The sequence below is a fragment of the Mizuhopecten yessoensis genome, unplaced genomic scaffold (genome assembly GCF_002113885.1).
Source record: "Mizuhopecten yessoensis strain PY_sf001 unplaced genomic scaffold, ASM211388v2 scaffold2329, whole genome shotgun sequence".
NCBI lineage: Eukaryota > Metazoa > Mollusca > Bivalvia > Pectinida > Pectinidae > Mizuhopecten > Mizuhopecten yessoensis.
The window spans coordinates 3,435,650-3,454,351 of record NW_018404492.1 but is presented as its reverse complement, the minus strand read 5'-3'; the positions used below and the strand labels follow the sequence as shown (position 1 = coordinate 3,454,351).

The 18,702-nt window shown below is 32.8% G+C and overlaps 1 protein-coding gene across 4 annotated transcripts in view; it reads left to right on the top strand.

Moving 5' to 3' along the window:
• The first annotated feature begins 1,036 nt into the window (after positions 1-1,036).
• The window catches only part of LOC110445622, a 31,739-nt gene continuing 14,073 nt past the window's right edge, over positions 1,037-18,702 (top strand). The window contains exon 1 of one of the 4 annotated variants that reach the window (XM_021490314.1): positions 1,037-1,245. The gene's annotated coding sequence lies outside the window, so the exon portion shown is untranslated. Of the gene's footprint in view, positions 1,246-7,988; positions 8,011-9,257; positions 9,374-14,876; positions 15,004-18,702 lie in introns of those variants that run through there. The other 3 variants (XM_021490316.1, XM_021490315.1, XM_021490317.1) reach the window with 3 other exon arrangements.

Below are 18,702 nucleotides of genomic sequence, written 5' to 3'. Positions count from 1 at the left end.
AATCCCAACTATTTTTTCTAAATTGTTTTCTGACAGATTATTTGATATGAATGATATTTTAAAACTTTTGGTATAATGCAAGTCATTTTGTACCAAATATATGCAGATTTCGTTTATTTATTTTTATTGATATAAATAACACTGGCGTTATATAGATTTCAAATAGAAATGTTCGGTCCCATGCCTCGAACATCTCGACCCTGTTATCAAAACCGCTATTAGCTTGACGAGTCACTTCAGAATTAATTTATTCAAAAGTAACACGTATTGTTTTTGTCATGGTCATTGCAATAACGACACATGTGATTGCCTTATGATTTGTACTATTTTTCATAAAAATGGAACAGTTTTTTGTTTTGTTTTGTTTTTTGTGTGTAAATTATATTGGTAAGATAACAAGCCTTAACTGGGAGTAACTTGGTTAGAAGTATTTTTGAAGGGTATCGTTACTCTATCAGTGAGATCATCACAAATTATTCAACGGTTGGCTTTCATGGTAAACGGCCTAGTAAGTTAGAGAATTCTCCCCGATCATTTTTTATTATGTGTTTAAAAACTGACACGTGTTTTTACTTTGGTATGAATCGGCACTCTGTCGGCATAAAGATTTCAACTTTAACGAGACATTCATATTTATGAGCCTTTAAGAAGATAACCCGACACTAGACTGCCCATAATGCGGTAAGATTTTAAACTTGTTTTTTTTTTACTCAAATTTCTCCACACCTTACAAAAGCCATTCATCAAAGCAGTTAATTGAGGCAGACAAAATGCATTTATTTGAATAGGAACACATCACATTATAGGGTGTTCGACACTCCCCCATGTCTTACAGGATACCCTAGTGTCATCATGGAGAAATAAAAAATAAAATATCACAAATATCAGGGACTAGATGAAAAAGAAGATTTACATTGGCATAATTTCTCGTCAAAAGTCAGGTTGTTTAAAGAACGATACCATGTATAAGTAACAGCGAACAGAGATTTAAGTATTTCAGGATTAGACAGGATAAACTAACCATACTTTTAAATCCCCGCGATATTGATTACAAAACACACCCACACAGGTATCTGTGTGTTTAACGTTTATTCCATAGTTGTCAATGAGGGAAGCGAACAGGTAGTAAATTGTCTCGTGCCAAAGGCAAACGTCATCTCTACATGCACGACAAGAAAACGATTCTCTCCTGAAAACATGGACAACCAAGAGAGGAAACAAGTACTGTGATCATCAGTTCTTAAGGTAGGAAACTTGGGGGTCCCGTGATTATTTCATGTTTTATCCTATGTTCTGGATCTTATTCTGATATGATACACATTTTGCAATCAAGCGCAGTAATAGATAATTCTCTAAACATACAATATTTCCCTCAAAATATATAATAATTCATCAAAGTACCAAGAAGCCAAATAGAACTGTGAACCATGTTGAGGGAATACGTGATTTGATTGGTAATTGACGAAAGATACATTTCCTCATAAACATTCTACGTACTATTTCTCAAATACTATTTCATAAATACTATTTCACTAGTACTATTTCATAAATACTATTTCATAAATACTATATCACATGTACTATATCATGAATACTATATCATGAATACTATTTCACAAGTACTATTTCATAAATACTATTTCATAAATATTATATCACAAGTGCTATATCATGAATACTATTTCATTAATACTATTTCACATATACTATATCATGAATACTATTTCATGAATACTATTTCACATGTACTATATCATGAATACTATTTCACAAGTACTATATCATGAATACTATTTCACAAGTACTATATCATAAATACTATTTCACAAGTACTATATCATGAATACTATTTCATTAATATTATATCACAAGTACTATATCATAAATACTATTTCACAAGTACTATATCATGAAAACTATTTCATTAATACTATTTCACAAGTACTATATCATGAATACTATTTCATTAATATTATATCACAAGTGCTATATCATAAATACTATTTCACAAGTACTATTTCATAAATACTATTTCATAAATACTATATCACAAGTACTATATCATGAATACTATTTCATTAATATTATATCACAAGTGCTATATCATAAATACTATTTCACAAGTACTATTTCATTAATCCTATTTCATAAATACTATATCACAAGTGCTATATCATGAATGCTATTTCATTAATACTATTTCACATGTACTATATCATGAATACTAGTTCACAAGTACTATATCATGAATACTATTTCACAAGTACTATTTCATAAATACTATTTCATAAATATTATATGACAAGTGCTATATCATGAATACTATTTCATTAATACTATTTCACAAGTACTATATCATGAATACTATATCACAAGTGCTATATCATAAATACTATTTCACAAGTACTATTTCATTAATACTATTTCATAAATACTATATCACAAGTGCTATATCATGAATACTATTTCATTAATACTATTTCACAAGTACTATATCATGAAAACTATTCATTAATACTATATCACAAGTGCTATATCATGAATACTATTTCATTAATACTATTTCACATGTACTATATCATGAATACTATTTCATTAATACTATATCACAAGTGCTATATCATGAATACTATATCATGAATACTATTTCACAAGTACTATATCATAAATACTATTTCATTAATACTATTTCACAAGTACTATTTCATGAAAACTATTTCATTAATACTATATCACAAGTGCTATATCATGAATACTATATCATGAATACTATATCACAAGTACTATATCATAAATACTATTTCACATGTACTATATCATGAAAACTATTTCATTAATACTATTTCACAAGTACTATATCATAAATACTATTTCATTAATACTATTTCACATGTACTATATCATGGAAACTATTTCATTAATACTATTTCACAAGTACTAATTCATGAAAACTATTTCATTAATACTATATCACAAGTGCTATATCATGAATACTATTTCATTAATACTATTTCACATGTACTATATCATGAATACTATTTCACAAGACTATTTATATAAGTACTACTTCATAAATACTATTTAACGAGCACCATTTCAAAAGTATTTTTTCGATATTTTTCACATCAGGCATTCACTTCAGGGAGAACATACTATACGTAATAGACATTTTAACTTACAAGGCTTTTATACTGTCCATAACTGTTTATTTAAATCAACGATATATAAAATAAATTAGTTATTTTGTTTTTAAACAATTTCACTTCATTTGTATTATACATAATATGTAGACAAGCTAAGGATACACTTGTATCAACGTCCAGTGGTGGTTTACATTTTTTTGTTTTTAAACATGACCTTGTTTTTCAAACGATATCAAACGATATCAAACTTAAAAGATACCCACACACCCTATTACCACCGGTTTTGATATTTTGTACACTTCGTTATTTATACAGCCCCGCTACTTTAAGCGTCATCCTTGAAAGTCAAACGTTCTAGATCTGCTGTCGACCATACCCTAACTCTAATCGTCATCTTCGACAGCTAAAGATTCTGCTCTCAATCTTCTTATATAAGTAAAATCATGTGTGGGACCGTGAGCCCTCCATTTTGTCCGGAAGGTGCAACCTAGAAGATCAGCTTATCGAAAGCGGACCGTTTACATTTTGAAGATGTCTCTTACTCAATGTACTATATTACTGTGTAACGGTCTATTTTGATACGCATGTTGTGTTTAGTATGACAAAGCACCATGTTACCGTGCTAAACAAGAAACAATGATTGTTTTTCACACAGATACTCATATTTTATATTGACAAAGGTGATCTGCTTGGAAATCTTTCAGAATTCAGTCTTTACCGCTTCGATCTACTCTGCCTAAAAGTTATGTGATATGAAAAGTGGAGCCCCTTGGGTCTCGAAGATGTCACGGTTCCAAATCCCGCTAGGCAACGATGTCGATAAACAGTGTACAAATATAGTTTCCCTGTATGCAAATTTTGATTTTCTAATCGAACTTTGATATTTATTTGTTAAAAGCCATTTAAGGGTTTGAGGACTCTTTTGTAAATTATTTGCAATGTAATCCGAATTTATTTTTAATTTTTAATTTTATTATCCTGTATCAAATGCATTTCCTCAATACAGACGCATTTACATGTATCAACGGAGATAAACAGGTCTCAAAATTGAGGAAGTCTTATGTCTGCCAAAGGCAAGCGTAAACAACTCAGACGGGGGGTAAATGCCGTTGAGATATGATAGGATATTCTATGTAATTTACTGCGTTAAATACAATACGTAGCATATATTAACATATAAATGATGTTTTAAATGCCCTTTATCGTGCAATAAAGGAAAACTTCTCTATTTTTTGCAGACATGAGTATTCTATTTATCTCAGCAATCTATAACGTGTTACATACACGTAGTAGACTATAGTACAGTTTTTCTGTCTCTGCCATTCGTTGGTCCACATATGACGAGTGATATCTGTCTGTATGATGAATTCTGGGTCATCACAAAATTTAAACAGTTTCACACCGTGACTGTCACCATACTAATATCATCTGTAATTACATGCGAGAGAGAACCATTTGTGTGAGGACATTCTAGAAGTGACGGTTTAAATGTTCCCAATGGAACTTGTTTGATGTCTTTAATAGACATTTGTAACATTACGTTCTTTAATATTTCCGACTAGCAATGTCCGAATGATTCCGCATCCGCAACATATCTACTTCTCCTGATTACGGGTATCTTCCCAATTCCGCGCTCCGTACACAAACAAATATACTTACCACATTATTACGTACGAAAGCCTTTTAGAGTCACTTGTTAGAAAAATAAATACTGAAAATTTCGTAAAAATGCGAAAAAAACACGTTATTACGCAAACAAATTACGTGACTCGGCAAATCAAGATTTAATATTATAATATCTAATAAGTTAATGCGGGAATGCACGCACTGGTTTCTTTAACATATATATATATATAATTTTATTGATCTATTGTTCTTTTTGTTTTGTATTTCATTTGATTTCGCACGCATCTTTAATAACCATTTCATGTTCGTCTAATGGACCGATTTTTTGTCCGTTCGGTTCTTCGGGTAATGTCGCCGTATTGAATATTTCTGATATACTTACTGGGTGTCGTTGGTCACTTCATTTGTGTATGACATCATGGATCGGTGTGTACCCTGGTATTGGTTAAGTACTCGACTTTTTAACACGCAAATAAACAAATGCATGCTTTCTTTATTCACAATTGCTAAAGCATTCATGCAAAGAAACGGATGTGTAATTTAACATGTAAATTTAAAGAGGCATGTTTGGATATACTGGTTGTGTTATGTTATATCAACACGACAACAGAATGACTGATTGATTTAACTAGGTATGTACCGAAACAATGGTTCATTGACAGATGTTTGTACTTCCGGTACAGCATCACTTCCTGTTTACATTCAGTTGATACCTCAACTGCAGTACTTTTGCGGGGGATTTTTATTTTGTAGCTGTTATTCACAACAACCTTAATGCGTTCAAATCTGTAACGTCTCTTAGGAGAGAAATCGCTTTCGAATGTTGATGTTTATAATGCGCCATACTTATATTTACAATATGTTTTAAATACACTTTATCGTGGAATAAAGGAAAACTTCTCCATTTTTGCAGGCATGAGTATTCTATATGTCTCAGCCATCTATAACGTTTTACACACACATAGTAGACTATAGTACAGTTTTTCTGTCTCTGCCATTCGTTGGTCCATATATGACGAGTGATTTCTGTCTGTATGATGAATTCTGGGTCATCACAAAATTTAAACAGTGGTATTTTGAAGCTTCACACGTGACTGTCACCATACTAATATCATCTGTAATTACATGCGAGAGAGAACCATTTATGTGAGGACATTCTAGAAAGGACGGTTTAAATGTTCCCAATGGAACTTGTTTGATGTAATATTTTCTCACTAGCAATGTCCGAATGATTCCGCATCCGCAACATATCTACTTCTCCTGATTACGGGTATCTTCCCAATTCCGCGCTCCGTACAGAAACAAAAATTATACTTACCACATTATTACATACGAAAGCCTTTTAGAGTCACTTGTTAGAAAAATAAATACTGAAAAGCTCGTAAAAATGCAAAAAAACACGTCACTGCGCAAACAAATTACGTGACTCGGCAAATAAAGATTTAATATAATCATATCAAATAAGTTAATGCGGGAATGCACGCACTGGTTTCTTTAACATATGAATTATTTTCTTAATTTTTTGTTCTTTTTGTTTTGTATTTCATTTGATTTCGCACATATATTTGATAATCATTTAATGTTCGTCTAATGGACCGATTTTTTGTCCGTTCGGTTCTTCGGGTAATGTTGCCGTATTGAATATTTCTGATATACTTACTGGGTGTCGTTGGTCACTTCATTTGTGTATGACATCATGGATCGGTGTGTACCCTGGTATTGGTTAAGTACTCGACTTTTTAACACGCAAATAAACAAATGCATGATTTCTTTATTCACGATTGCTAAAGCATTCATGCAAATAAAAACACGGATGTGTAATTTAACATGTAAATTTAAAGAGGCATGTTTGGATATACTGGTTGTGTTATGTTATATCAACACGACAACAGAATGACTGATTGATTTAACTAGGTATGTACCGAAACAATGGTTCATTGACAGATGTTTGTACTTCCGGTACAGCATCACTTCCTGTTTACATTCAGATGATACCTCAATTGCGATACTTTTGCAGGCATTTTTTATTTGTAGCCTTTATTCACAACAAAAATAATGCGTTCAAATCTGTAACATCTCTTAGGAGAGACCTGTCGGTCACTGCACAGTGTTACCCGAATCCTAGGATATGACCTGAAATGCACTGTTAACCAAAGTGCTGCTCTCTGTAGATACCCACTTCCTGACATGCTACAAGATGGTTCCAGTCTATAATTGATTGCCTAATTATCGGTCTAATTTTGTTCCATATGAGTAATACCATGCATACGCTATACAAGATACATGTATTTTGAGAAGTTTTGTCCTGATAATGTTAACATTTACAGAATTGAGGTTTCTTATGCTGCTATTCCGTCTTTGCGTATTGCAGAGTTATCCTCTCTTGGGAGCAGGTATTGATTGTTACGTCACTTGTTTGTGAGAGTAACGTCATCATTTTTTGAGAAAACGACGTAATTTTCTCGCACAAACCAATGACGTAACAATCAATACCTGCTCCCAAGAGAAGATAACTCTGCAATACGCAAAGACGGAATATGTTAAACAATTATTATTTTCTTTGTATAACCTGAATAGATGAAGAACAATCCCTTTTAATATTGTCACATGCTGGACATTGACATTAAGCACTCCCCTTTTCAATTTTCACATGAAGAATATTTTGTTAAGTGTCCTGGCTTATGACCTGTAGTAGGCCTGACGTGTAAAGCATTGCATAGCTTAAGAAATCAGTAAAACCATGTCTATGTTATCGAAACAGTACATATATATATAATGATTAATACACGTACAAAGGAGTATTTTCTTTTTAAAGTCAACTGTTTTTAAATCAAAGATTCGAATGACGTCTTTTTCATGGTCCAAAAAACGACTTTGTTCCATTTCATAAATTTCTGTGTGTGTCTGACCACGTGGTACGCTTATGAACCGTGATTGAACTTTATCACCTTTGAAATCGCCGACATGTTTTTTTCTCGACTTACTGACAAAATATTTCACTTACATTTTTGTATACACCCTTTTAAATCGATCTCAAAGAGTACTACACGCAGACAGCTCTATGCTGAAAGTCAGATTACAGTCAAGAAAACTGTTATGTGATAAGACTTTGCATAAACAAACCAGTTAACGGACAGCTTAAGTTTACTGACGAAACGCTGACCGTATACATCTAATATAGGCTGTAATTGATATACATTTTTATTCTGATGCCGGCATAGCTCACTCACATCAAGCTCAAGTAAGTTTACTTCTGTAGAAGGTTTCAGTGTTTTCTTAATCGTTGCATTGCTTTCACTATTTCTTATGCAGAATGCAATTTTTATAAGTGATCTCTAGAACGTGTTATCGGGAGAAACCAATAATAGCTACCTGTATAATGGCCCCTATTTGACAAAATAACAGCGTAAATGTAATAGTTTAACATGTTCTATGCAATTTATGTATTGGTTTTAGCGTTTAGCAAGATTACAGATGACTTGTTCTAATTTTAAAAGTATAAAAATGGAGGATGGCAAATATTAAGTCTTATTAAAAAAAAGTGGGACTTGACAAGAATGTAGTAGGGATTACTTACGCCTTGTCAGTTATGAACGCTGTACAATTGCATGTCAGTGACAGCCTGCTTCAATGACACTTAATTAATAAACTCGTTAAACACGATCTTTGAATGACATATCGTTCTCACTGTTATGTTGACGATCTGGTTTGTTAACGTGTGTTACATGATTCACTAAATCTATTTGAACACAGGTAGAAATAAAATTAAGGCAGTGCCGCTGAGCTTTAGTTTATTTTAGTTTAGTTTATTTTAGTTTAGTTAATCTTGAGGCTTATACAAACATTACCGACTTATCAGCATATAGAATCGACATTTATATATACGTTCATATATCAGTTGACCATGGTTTGCGGAAAATTGTAATATAACCGTTCGTTGCCTACTGAGGTTGATACTATGTTTTCTTTTGTCGTTCATTTCCATATTTACGATTTTAGCTACAGTGATTGTTATTGTTTGATAGCACATTTGTTTAGCATTGTCCGATATACGAGTACACATTTTCGTTCGGTATTGTTTGACAACGTAGGGAGTCTCTACTGGGTAAGTGTTTATGTTTTGTTGTTCGGCTTGTGTTGTTGGTTGTTGGTCTTAAGTTATATTAGAAAGTTCACGGTCGATATTGTCTGTAGAATACACTAGGATTTTCAAAGGCATCTAAAATACACTGGACTGTTCACGCTGTCTTTATGACGTAAGGATAAGCTAGAGTGTTAACGGGTGGTACGCTAGAGTAAAGCCGTATTGTACGGCGCAACATTAGAGCTTAGGGCTTACTGTATATCATTCTCATCGTTATGTTGGTGATCTGGTTATTTAACGGTTGTTACATAATTCACTAAACCTATTCGAACACAGATATATGAAAAATAACACAGTGCCTCTTAGCTATATTTTTTCACTTCGACATTCAGTAGTTGGTCTCGTATTGTACGAAGGTCATATGATGCACATGACATATAGCAAAGAGACTACGGAACCCGGATGATACAGATCTCAAAACTGCAATTCACCAAGGTTCAGATAATTTCAACGACGAACGGTAATACTCACATTTTATTTCTCTCCTTTAACATGTGACTGATTTTATATTTATCCATTTCTGTAAGATCATATCAAACCGATTTTATACATTTAAATTCTGTTAATGTATTTTAGTCGTGTGTTGATCTATTTACCTACATGTTTGTAACTTTTATTGAATATACATGATGTATTAACAATGTGCTAGATCTAACATGATCACATATTATGCACTGGCTGGCAAACATACGGGTGCTTCCCCCTCCCCTTTTTATTTTATTTCATAAGACAGTAGTATTGTCCTCAGTCATGTAACGATAACTTGTCTGAGGTTCCCTGTATGAATTTTCCAGATCTACTTCCATCGAAATATTTTAAAATAAAATCTAGTTGTCTGGGACACATGTGATTGGTATGACTATTAATTCTATTTGTATGTTGTCAATTACAAATATTGAACCCAAGGAATGTTAATATTTCTATTTAAAGCATAAACGTTTTTCGAGCAATGATAACCATTTTGGTTTTGACATATTTCTCTTGTTTTGAAGAAACCGATACGGTATGTAGTTCACTATCCATATCCTAAAAAAGAAATCAATTAATACATTTGAAACTTTTATGACGTTTAATTAAAACAGGGATTGTCGGCAATGTTAAAGGATTCGTTGTTGGTTTTGATTGCCTGTAATTTGATATGGCATATACTATCTCAAAGTAAGGCATAAGAAGAATCACATACACGTTGTGAGTTACTGACGATACAGGTATCATTGATCTACCATTGGTCTCTTTTATTACGAGAACTAGATATATCTATTCAAGGTTGCTCAAATGTAGAGTATATCTACGTTCACCGTGTTAACTATATATGGACATCAACGGCTCTATTCTCAACTCTTCGATAAGTCAATATAAGTTGTTCTTTGAAGTCGTATATCTTCATATACTTTAAGCAGTATATTTATAAAAGTGAAAATATGAATGATTCTAAATTTGAACATGATTTCAATACGACAGAGAGTTATTTATGTCGAATCCTACCATATATGATAAACCATGTGTTACTATGAATAGTGAAACTCGACTTCACAGACAATTAATTTTAAGGACATTTTGCTATTTATTGGAAATTTTATTTTACTGTGTTGAAAACCAAGTTTATCGACTTCTTTTTTCTTACCAGCGATCAAATTATTCGGTAAGGACAGGTTTCGTTACGTCAATGTTTATGTAGTATAGTATTAATAGACTCTTGTGCTCTATCATTGTAGTACCAGTCATAATATGCTTAAAGCGTTAATGTTGAAAAGTTATAATAAAGGTCTCACTCCTTCGTGTAATATGATTATGAACTGTTTTCACAAGACATCAGCTTAATTTCAGCTTCTCCAGTATTTCCCCCCTACGAGGATATTCCTAATAACCCCGATATTGTTAAATGATAACAATTAATCAAAGTAACCCTGTGACATGTCACCTGTTTCAGCGCAGACCGTGATTTTCGTACTTGGTCGTGACAACCATGCACCTATATGAGTTATATATTGACACAGATCTTAACGTCCTGTGATAGAATCATACCATTGTTTAGATATTGACATTACTTTATAAAAGATTCGAGAAGACACAATATGCTTCTATGTAAATTTTAATATGATTTGGATAGATTAACCGATAAAAGACAGAAGATTTGGGTAAATCTTATGACTTAGAGAGCTTATCATGATAACATTGTGTTATTCGTCTGAGGTTTAAATGTCAAAATCTGACATATTATCGTAGCTCTGGATTTTGTTAAGTCATCTTGTTGTATTTTGTTCTGACTGTATAGTTTATGTCATACGATTGACTTTCAATTCTGACCTACCAATGTATTATACAACAGAACAATACACCTTATGTACAGGACATACACTTCATTTTAATCTGTAATGAAGTCTTTGTAACAAGCTGTACATATTTATAACCTTATTGCATATCTTTTCGTACCTCTGAATTTAGTGTTTAACAGTATTTTTCAGGAACTATTGTGTAAGTGTTCATAACTTACTTACAAATGCCTCTTATTTAGGTATATTACCGATAATCTTACGTCAGAAGGTGGTTAAACCTGCTGGTGAACTTTCAGTCCACAATCTTCGTCGAAACTTGTAGCTGGCACGTTTTTTTTTATTTATGAAATACTAGTTTAAGAATAAATTATCTTTTCTTCTGAAATTTTTTTGAAGTAACATAAACAGGGTTTATAAACGGACCTTTCCCATTCACTTTGTATTTCAGAATGCATTAGACATGGGTTTTCATTCTGCCAACTTTTAGTATCGATGTTGAATTCTAGATGAATGGAATGGCCACATAATAATAAATAATAATAATAATAATAAATTCTTTTATTTAGACAGGGTAACATATTTAGATTTTCATCTAGTTTACAATATGGCCCTGTAAAACACATTATATATACATATATAAAACAACAGCACATCACGCATACAGAGACATATGACATACAATAAAATAGAAAAAGCAGTCAAATAGTACAATACATTATTAAGACAACCTATTATATTGTATCTCTAAATATTACAGAATTGCATTTAGAACATTAGAAAATATCACAGTGTATTACAAGTCAATACATACATATATTTATCACAGGGTAATATAAGGATTATCTCTGGAAATTATATTAAACAGAACCATAGGGATAATTTCAAATATTGTACTTTAAAATATACATATAGTATATACCATATAGTACCTGATTTCCCAGTGATTGGAAACCACATGGTGAAGTAATACTTGTATGGGGTGTAAAGGTAGGCTTCACAACACATTTTCAACATCACCGCATACAAACAAAACCTATGTCGTCTATACATGTTAAATACGAGTCGGTCTTCCAGCGAGTTCTCTAGATACTAATACTTTTCAGGATGTAACAGTCCTGTTGACCAGTACGCTACCTAACAAAGGTTTTCTGTCTGTTATTCTTTCATCTACACCGATCAAATGTAATGGCCTGATTTGCGCCTTTGGAATTGGAGATATCACACTGAGTCTGCTACGAGTAAGTTTTTGTTCATTCGGTCACAGATCGTTGGTGATTAACATATTTTTCTGTATTTTATGAAAGACTAGATGTGTCACACGTTTAGGGGTGGGGACGGGGTTAAACTAATATGTTTGATAGGTTACAATGTCTTTCCTCCTCAGTCCTTACAGTTGTCTTTCGTATCTTTGTGCTATGCAAACGTAGTATGTTATTATTTTAGTTATTATTTTGTATGATCAAAATCTACTCTGAAAAATGAATCAACGAACTGACAGATGCAAAACTGTACTTTAAATTCACACAAATGAATGAAAGCATTAAACATTTTAACGTGCTTTCATCAAGGCAAGTGATTTTTAAGTGTAATAATGTGTTGATGTCAATGTTTCTCTCGTACGTATTCCGCGTGATTTAGGGGTTGTGTACATGCCTTTATTACTTGCACAGTGTAGGGAGAAAATATTGCAGCATACAAAATATCGTTGATGCAAATTCGCGTGTATATGATATGTTTGATAGGAACTAGGTTAAATAACACCTAATGGTGTTTTCCTGTTTTATTTTGTAATTGTGTCGTCATAACGTAAGTACGTGACCAGGTACAGATCGTTTGTAGAAATTTCTTACATAATCAACTGGTTTATAGCACGTATCCGAGACATACTTTTAAATACCATTTTGGTAATGTCGCCGTACAATTATCTGGTGGAACATTTATTTATGACTTTAAAACATGCGTATTCATTGAGTTTTATAGATTTAGGGTATGAGCTTAGTTCATTAATATTGCGTATTTGTGGACAAAGCAAATACTACCTATGCCGTGTATCATAAATCTACCGCTGTTATTAAGTACGGCGGCCATGTCTTATCCTTTCATCGAGAGTGAAATAGGGAAATAAAACTGCCACTGTTTGTATACTCAGACCGTGAAGAGTACTCTCCCCTTGCGTGAAGTACATGATGATTGCAGTTGATATGGGTTCGACTCCAATCCCTAAACATATCTTACACGGCACCTACGTCACCGGAATGGATGTAAACATTGTTGTAAATGTTCATCAATGAACGCCGATCAGAACATTTATGTTAAAGTTTTGTTAGATTAACGAGATATTCATCCGGTTTTAAAATTCATTTTGTAAAATGAAATGAAAGCAACGACTTATTTTGAAATATGGCTTTGCATGTTATAAATTGTGTTAACCCAAACACATTGTTTTATATAAGTTAAATTGGCTAAACTATCCCAATAACCTAATTCCGTAAGTTGCTCGGTCTCATATGACGATTGACTATCCGTCAATAACATTATTTATAATACCATAACCTAACATACAGTGGTATAAAACGTGTTTTTGTTTATCAAATGGTCCAAAGTATAGCGATGTTTCCAAAACAGAAACGTTTTAGTTCATTCCTGATGCGTTAGGAAACATTCCCATAAAGGTAAGATTCTTTCTGTATGGGTTTTATGCCCACACAACTTGTCACTTTCATTTCATGTACTCGTTACGTATTTGATAATGTGGGTGAATTTAAAGAGATCAATGAAAAAGCATAAGAGGTAGATTATATTCAGCATAGTAAATATTGAGGCATAAATATATACTTCGATTTGTGGTATTGAAATGAAACACGAAGAATTTCCTGAAGATTCATGAAGATTTTTGGAATCGAATCAGTTTAGTGAATATGTTAATATGTATTTATATTCAAGTCTTAAGACTTATTCATGTGTATATGAAGATATTATTTGTTTATGTTCAAAAGTTTGCGTCATAACTCGATTTCTAACTGTAATTTGTCCGTTGTCTGCCATGATCAAAATATGTTTATTATGTCTTACATCGAGCTTGACCTAGATATTCACTTATTTTTAACAAGAAACATAACGAAGGGCACCAAATGAGGTTTAAGGAAACGATACGATTCCGGACCTCTCGGGATGTGCCTGGGATGTTTTGGTGGTAGTTAATTGTGGTCGATGGATTCATATGGGAGTTCATGAATCTCACGCTTTAAATACCGTCCTGGCTTCTGCTATTGTCATGGAATATTATTCTGTCCCTGTATTGTCGCTATAATACGTGATATTGTAAGCCGTAACCCAAGTTCATTTACACTGATACTGAAATAGTGACGACGTATATATTACGCATTTAGCAAAAAAAACAACAAAAAAACACCTTACGTTTTTATTGCAATGCACATTGCCTAGAGGAGAACCGATTTAATACCCCTTGCCTCGGTACAACAGAATATTTTATTGCGCTTTAAATCAATATTTAAATCTAAGTTGTCTGTATAAACAAGCACTTTAGGTGAATTTTGATCTCGTTAAATCAGCGACATAAACGTTGTGCCGATGTCTTGCCTCAAGTGGTACATAACTTACATAACCAACCCGCGGGCAACTCTCGCAATGGAGTGATAGAAGGACGAGAGTTGAAGCGGGTTAAGCTCGTTAACTCTTCCTAGGTGCCGTTGATGTAATAATGGGCCTACAGATTGTCATAACACATGCTTATCAACTGTTACACCTGTAGGAAGACCAGAGGTTACTCTTATGAATTCACATTCTTGAGACGGTAAGAGGTGTTCGGGATTTTTGCAGCTTTTATGGTATGCATACTTAAAGATCTCTAAAAATAATTGATTTATAATTTGAGTCACTGCAGAACATTAGCGAACAAGGAATTTGATGATTCACGCATTCATATAATGGACAACCATAAAATACAACAACATTTTCACATAGGTAATTTTAATTTTAATGGACATGATATATTTTGGCCTCAAATACTAAGCAAACACCGATTCAAAATGATTGTACAACTAGATATATTATATTCGACACATTAAATGGAAGCCGTATACAATACCATACAACAGGTTATTTAGTTGTATAAGGCACTCTCCTTACCCTAAGTTACAGTTTTCTTTTACTCTTTTTGTACAGAGAACGTATGAAGAAGCAACCTAAAACAGATGTAAATGTTTTGATCATATGGTGATTAACATCAAAACGAATAAATACATAAATAAATATTGATTGCTATATTTTTGGTGCCTTCTCTCATTTTGTATTCGATAGTTTTTTAATTTGCTTTACTATGAAATCATTCCTTCCATTAACTATCGGTTTATCTCTTTGATGATTAGACATTACTTGTCCTGATGATGGAACTCAGAGTATTCAGATAATACCCCGAGATCTTATCCGCTTCCCTTAACTGGTAGCTTCATATATGAAATAACACACAGAACCTTAAATTAATGCTGGAAGCTTGTATGTACGTTGTAATCAAATACACAATGCTTCAATTCATTAAGCTGGTGACCTTTGGAGAGATAACCTGGCGCCATGCCAATGCATTGTCCAATGTAACGTCTACAATATACATGGAACACGCATTAAGCCCCTTTATCTGTACAGTGTTGATAACTCGACATGATAATGGATGCTGATACGGAACAAATGTCTAATTTCAGATTTTCACCTGCAGCCAGACGAAAACAGGAAATGTTATTGCTTAATATACGATTTCTGCAGGTGAACTTTTCTCGTGATATAGGACATTATCGATTACAGCCGGAGACAAGAATAGCTATCTTGTAACTTGATATATAAACCTTGGGATTAATGACGTTACGATAAATATAAAGCAGGAGTGTTAATGCATTTACGTCAGGTATAACATATCGGGAGTAACAACTTTACATTCGGTTCAAAGTAGTAGGGTTAATACAGTGACATTTGTGTACGTCAGGTATAAACGTTGGGATTAATAACGTGTATGCTGTTACGACAGGTATAAAAGGTATAATGCAATTGGATTTATACTGTCACGTCATCAAGTATAAACTATGTTTTTAATCACCAATTGTTCACCCGTTGTATTACAAACTGGATATACTGTTTGTTACACAACCTACCTATATCATTGTTTGCATCTACTGAAGTAAAAAGCTATACATTCACTAACCGTTCCTAATATATTACAAACTATACGAATCACTCTTCATACTTCTCATATATAACAAATTTGATATATCATTGTTCGTACCTTTGTGTTACAAAGTAGACAAAGAACTGTTTGTACCTTATGTTTCACAAACTCAGCATATCATCGTTCTTACCTGATGTATTACACTATAGGTATGTCGGTGTTCGTCTCTATTGCATTACAAACTGTACATGTAATCGTTCGTACTTATTGTATTACTAGAAAGGTAAATCAGTGTTCGTTTTTATTGTATTACGAACTAAAGATGTATCATTTTCGTACCTGTTTTATTACAAGCTGAATTTTGACACTTCGTATATACTATATTACATTGTATAAAAACTAAATATATTGCTGTTCGTACATAATGTACCACGTACTAATATGCACACTTAAGTCGAAAGGTTGTGCATCAATTTTTATGGTTACCTTTAATATATATTTTGTTCTCGATTAATTCACTACTTATACTGTGTTAAACGTTATTCATAACTCTTTCATTATTCAATTTAACCCGATGTGACTTCTATCAACCAGCACAGACTACTTTTCAAATTTGATATAAAAAAAACCATTTACTCTACTTTTGTTAACGGCTGATTGATGTATTTTAATTGTTTGTGTCAAACCTTTGAAGTGTTCGGTTACAACAGGAAATTGTGGTTAGAAAGACTTACCACACAACTATTTTGTAAATATTTCGGTTCATTGAAGGCTAATTGTGTAGAAATATATATGGTTATTGTTTATAAAGGCCCTTATACAGAGAATCGTGCTTCTTCAAACTATTTAAACTATAGCATTCATATTTCAGTTCGTCAAGAAGACGATTTAGGAATGCAATAAGAAAATTCCGTTTTATTTAATAAAACACACACGAAGTCACTAACCTATTGCGTTATCTCAAACTATAATATAGCTATATAAACACCCGAAGACAATATTCGTACAGTGATTAAAGATTTATTATTTACTTAATATCAAAATCAGTTTGGAGAAGTTTGAAAGTCGGTCGCAAATCTAAAAGTCTATGTGAGAATTTTAAAAGGTGAGGTGTTCCCGAGCTAATACTATGAAAATATTGACATAATCCAATTTTGTTGTTGACTGTTTTGACTTAAGTAAATACATTTTTAAGTTGTCGTATTAAACGACCACTTCATTTCTGTTCAAGTAAATCAATTTAAAAACGCACTACCCGCCCATAGTCAACTTGCATAATAAAACGTAAAATATATATAAAAGAAAAAAAAACCAGAAAAATATTGCACTCTTTTTAATATAATTTTAAAAAAGACAACAATAATTAATATGCTATAAAAGTAATTTTGTCAAGTTAAAAAAAAAACTTACTGATTTTTTGCACATGAAAATTTAAGAGAAACAAATCGCCTTGTAGCGAATCTGCCTTCGTGTAATGAATCTTTCGGATGTTTAAGTCAATTTATATCCTAACAACATGACGCTGTCGGCAGGCATCAGTCGACAGTTGACTCCGACCTATCGGCGATCGACCATATCGTAATCGATTACCATCTATCAGGACTCGATTACGCTAGAATTCTGTGGTTTGCACTTTAACAATAGCTTATGATGTCATAGGCACCGCTGTGATCTGGGTACGTTGTTAAGCATGCCACGCGACCTGTTCATCAATCTGACGTGGTTTCGATAGGGTGAGCCTGTGTTAAAACTACCCCATATCTATTTGTCAATTTTCGCTTGATAAAGCATTGGAAATTTATGGAATCATTGAACTGCACTTCAACTGAAACCATCAAATTCTCATTTTTACGTCAGAGCACCAGAACAGTGGGTGTAAACAAATCAAAGAGTTTGCGTGTGATGTGCTATTAAGTCAAAAAATATATGAACTAGAAATACCAAGATTCGGAAATTCATCATTGGATTTTAATTTGTAAAGGTAATGGCCCATTGTGTGGGTTTGTAACACCACAGTGGAAAGTTGCATTTTTTTGTCATTTGTATACAAACAAAACCCCAGGAAGCCTGTTACATTTAGGCATATTGTGACAACAAACAACGGAGATATCTTTTTTTTTTTTATTTCTAACTGGGAGGGTTGTTTGCCTTAACAGGTAGGACAAAGATATGCATTTATGATCAAACTTCTTGTTGTTTTAAATGTACAATTACAATTTTACTTTTAATTTCGCAATATGTTTTACATTTAGTTCATGAACAAATAAAATAGGTTTATGTAAGACATTATGCACTGTTTTCTTGTTCCAGCATCAGACGTGCGGTCTGACACGTTTA